This window comes from Penaeus vannamei, chromosome 6 (assembly GCF_042767895.1).
Source record: "Penaeus vannamei isolate JL-2024 chromosome 6, ASM4276789v1, whole genome shotgun sequence".
Classification (NCBI taxonomy): Eukaryota; Metazoa; Arthropoda; class Malacostraca; order Decapoda; family Penaeidae; genus Penaeus; species Penaeus vannamei.
In genome coordinates this window covers 19,133,354-19,138,353 of record NC_091554.1, presented here as the reverse complement: position 1 = coordinate 19,138,353, position 5,000 = coordinate 19,133,354, and the positions used below count along the sequence as shown (strand labels likewise).

At 35.7% G+C, this 5,000-nt stretch overlaps 1 protein-coding gene across 2 annotated transcripts in view; it reads left to right on the top strand.

Moving 5' to 3' along the window:
* Positions 1 to 3,447: 3,447 nt before the first annotated feature.
* The window catches only part of LOC113808047 (centromere protein L), an 18,918-nt gene continuing 17,365 nt past the window's right edge, over positions 3,448 to 5,000 (top strand). For both annotated transcript variants that reach the window (XM_070122695.1, XM_070122694.1), the window contains exon 1: positions 3,448 to 3,538. The gene's annotated coding sequence lies outside the window, so the exon portion shown is untranslated. The remainder of the gene's footprint in view (positions 3,539 to 5,000) is intronic.

Below are 5,000 nucleotides of genomic sequence, written 5' to 3'. Positions count from 1 at the left end.
ATCAGGGCTGGAATTCTACGGAAATTCGTCTGCTAAACGGAAACAAAAGACGACCGACGGATGGTGACGTCACAATGGAATTCTTTTCCGAAGGCCGTATTTTGTATGACTACACATGTCTAGATGCAAAAAAAAAAAAAAAAAAAAAAAAAAAAAAAAAAAAAAAAAACATTTTAAAACAAAAACAAGATATTTTTCCATGTTCACATAAATTAAGCATGACAATTACTGAAACCATCCTGGTATGGACTGATATGATGTGGCAGCCCAAACGTCATTGCGGCGGAAATTTCATCTGATGTCACTTTAGCTGGATCTTCTAGCTGGGCATCACCAAAGGTAGAACTACAGTCCCATATAGTTACTTTAAACCTTCAGCCCTACAACACACTCACTATGAATAGTATATTTTTTAGGTAAATCTAGTTTATAGGGTCAATGTCCCATTTTCTTAAGTTATACATCTAATACAGTTTCTATAAAGAAATGAGGGTGCATTTTATATTGTTGAATGCTACTTTACTAGCTTAGTAATGTATTTATTGTTTATTGTTTTATGCAGTGCAATAAACAAAAAATCAGCGCAGGGAATCTTATAATCACCAGACTTTGATCCTACGCACTGGAACTGTAATCTAAAATTCATCCGTTTATGTTACTGTGTTGTCAATTTTATTATTTATATCCATTTTCTTTATCTTCTGATGTTTAGAGAACTGTAGAAATACTGCTACGGAATAGCTGACAGCCCTGGGTCTACATGTCGGTGCACTCATGTGCATAAAAATACAATGAGGGGGGAACTTTAATATATTGTTGGTAATAACCTATAATATAGCATAAAACAAAGTAAGAACTTTGTAAGAGTTGCTTGTATAAAAGAGTTTCAGAAAAATACATTTGAATAAGGACTAAAATGATGAACAAATTAAAACAAAACGATTTTGAGACAATACAGCAGTAGCTAATAACACTAGATTTTTTTTTTTTTTTTTTTTTTTGCGGCAAACACAGATGCTCTAACAGAATAATTGAATGATACTGTGAGACTAGGAGTGCTGACTAGGGACACAAAAAGTGTAATATACGAACCACCCGACTCATCCGAACATTTAATGGCAAAGCTGCAAGGGGAAACTAAAGCATTACAATACTGGGAGGCTAATTTCACTTCTCCCTTCGACCGAGAAACAATTAATCTTAAATCGGGAGCAAATGCTACTACAGATGAAAAAGAACAATCGCTCCTAGATTTTGAAGAGGATTTCTACCTGAAACAAATTAATAAAATTCCATCAAAGGAAAAATTACATTGAACTTGTTTTCGTTTGCATGGGGGAAGATGTAAACAACATATCAGACAATACATTTCACACGAACCACTGGAATAATGTAAGATAATTCAAAGTTACATGTACAGTACATAGTGAAAACAAGCACATAACCAGGAAGGGGTTAAATCACAGAAACATCTCTCAAAACAAAAATATTTAACAGGGAATAAAATGTATAGTATCTAGAACAGTGAGGGTCACCAGAGTTTTTTTCTGAGGGTCGCTAGAGAGTCCTAAACGAAGAATAAAAGAATTTATAGCTGGATGTCAATAGAAGTTATTTTTTATTAACTCTTGTTCGTTGAACTTCAATGTGTTGGTAATATAAACCTATAGAGGTATTGCATAACGTAAGCTAATATACATCTGCAAGTATAACTACAATGAAAATGGTTGGAAATATTACGTACACACATTCAGTGTCGCTATCCCAGGCTAAGACTGCCTTTAGGGTCGCACCCGAAAAAAAATCGATAACACTGATCTAGATTTTTTTTTTCATTTTTCTTTTTAGGAGCGCATGCGTTTATGTGCTTGACATAGTTTGCATGACGAAACCTATCATTGGCATAGGTGTAGGAAGAGGAGGGGGGCGGGACCCAACTTCTGCCCCCACCCCCACCCTCACCCCTCAACTACCGAGGACATTGTAAACAAACAAACAGCGCATTTCCTTAGTTACCAAATTGTTGAGAACGGTAACTCCTGCAACTGAGATTTTGGCACAGACATTAATGAGTTTAGCTCTTTAAAACTGCTAAAATCTAGGAGTTCATGGGGGCTTCGCCCCCAGATTCACCATCGACGCTGCCCCTGGATCCCACCAGCGTCTGTAGCCCCAGGACCCCGCCTATTTCGGGGTCAACCTACTTTGCCCCCCCACCCCTCCCATTTCAAATTACCTTCCTACGCCTATCATAGATATTTTATGTTAATATATGTTTTCAGACATTTGTGTGTTAATCACTCAAGAACTATATTTTGCTTTCATTAAATTACCAATAGACATAATTCACATAATATAATCCTTTCGTTTGGTTAGATTATCGATAGAAAATGTAGTAGCCCATAGTCAATGCACATGTACAATTTGTTACCTTTACTGTCGACATTTAAATTGTAAGGACGCACGTTACTAACAGTTCTTAACAATGTAAATCAGGATATACCTTTCCTGACCTCAAGATGGTAGTGAAATTAAAATTGGCCCTCGAAGTATTTTGAGTTTAATTTTGAGTCGCAAGCAGAGTAACGGTTGATAAAATTTTCCTCCAGTGAATCAGCTGTAAAACTGAACATTAGGATCAGTGCATGGGCCTCTAGTAATTCTGAAGACTATTTGGAACACTCCTTGTATTGTCTACAGTAGGTAATACAAGGATAAGTACGGCACTAACTTCAACAAAATCAAGAAAACAAACTAAAGGGTGATGTGCATGCCATTTGTAACTGCACCAGTGAAATGTCATGATTTAATTAATGCAGTAAATAGTCAGACTGCCTTGTGATAGTGTATCAATCTTTAGCAACTATTTTTTCAACAGAATTTTTTTGCAGTAACCTATGGTGTAATTAAAATATGTAGTCGTGTTATATGATATAGGGATTATAATTCTGCATAAAGGTCTGGACAAAGCTGAACATGCATCATGTTTCAATTCTTTTAGGGGTTCCCTCATCGAGAGACAGCGCCTCTCCTGCCCTTCCGCGCTTCCAGTGACATCACTCATGACTCATGTGAGGACTGAAAAGGGAGATATGCCGTTTAACGATATAAGTACAAGGGTAAGGATGTAGACAGTTGTGAAATACAAAGGATTTTCATTGTTACATTTATTATTTTACAGGAGATAAGAGTTTGTTATGCCACAAATTGTGCTGTTATATCACCGCCGAGCTGTGGCGGGAGTAATCCGAAGGAAAACATTCATTCATAAATATTTTTGGAAAGAAGGTAAACACATTTTCTATATAATTCTTACTTTGGTATTACCAATCACGAATTTGCGTAATGATAATGAGTTATTTATCACAAAATATCAACGTTCTTTATTTGAGAAACTGGACAAAGGATCAAAATAATTTCAAACGCGAATGCGAGTGTCGCTTGACCAATCAGCGAAGGGCATGCTCAACCAATCAAAACGCGCGCTCAACAAACATCAAAACATTCTGGAGTTTAAACCGGACTGGAATCTTTTTGGGTATGAATATTGATATTTCGCTTCAGTCACCCATTAATTTCCAGTGCGAAACAAAATATTGAGAAATATACGTTTGAGTGTGCCTTTAAATGTGGTAAATATGTGCGAAGTGTTGTAGAGGCAGCGTAATAACGACAATGACAGGAATCGTACATGTCTGATAGATAATCCTAAAATGGTACAAAAGGTTAAATTGAGATTTATTACTTCTGGATTACTTGACTACTCCTTTGAATGCTGCGTGAGTTGAGTGGAAGTTCATCATCAATTCAACATGATTAGTTCTTCAGAGAAAAGTTTGATGAGTTGCATGCAAGCATTTCCAACATACGGCTTGCCCATATATAGTGATGTACCGCAGTGGTAATCCAAGTACTTGAAATGGTGTAGTTCGTAGAGCGCTTTATGTAGACCTAACCACGTAATGAAATTGTTTACCTTGTATATTTCTTCATTGGCATTCATTACAGAAAAAAACACCAGCAAATCTAGTAAAATAAATATGTGTAAGGGTCATTATTCACAACTGGACTGTTTGGTAAGTTCAGAATAACTACATTGAGTGATACTATAACCTCTGCCTTTTAGGCATCAGAAAACATCCCCCTCACATATATGGCAAAGTATAGCTTTGACTGGTTCCTTCTTTGATGATAAATTATATATATATATATTTTTTTTTTTGTTTCACGCAGCCATCTAATCTTGCAATTTTTATTCTTTCTTTAGATTATCAACATTGTAATATGCATAAATCACTTGTAATACTCCATTGCAAATTATATAAATGAAAGTGTTATTAATGTATAGCAAGTGACCTTATCCCTCTGAGATTAAGTTCTTATTACTCCAACCTTTCCTGGGCCAGATTGGAAAATTGTCATGTGCATGGATAAGCTGTCGAAAATTTTCCTGGACGGCTTGCCCTCACCAGGATTTCATTTAATTTTGTGCGGCTGTAATGAATAGATACTTTTACCTAGAAGAGGGATGTAATAGGGCCTGAAAACCCAGTTGAGAAAAGGATTGTCATGTTTTTTATCGTTTTCACAAAAAAATAATACAAAGTAACAGAACCAGAGAAAAACTTTCTGCGCAGACTTAGTTCTTATTTAAATAATCTGCGCATTAAATTCTTTTGACATTTCCGCACATTTGTTTCATCATCCTTCTGCGCAAATGGAGACAAAATGATGTTTTCCGTGCATGAAAAAAATGTAATATTCTCCGCACAAGAAAAATACTCTACAGTCTCCGATATATGTAACATACTTCTTCCATAGCTTTGGTGTAGAATTTGATGTAGAAATAAAATCTTGTATGTGCAGCTTTAAATATGATCTTGCAATTTGTCTGTGCAAAAATATCCTTTTGCATGTTGTGACCATGCCTTGCTAATTGAATATTTTTTTATGCTTTATTTCAGAAATTGCTGCATTGCTTGCTCTTTTTTCTCAGGGCT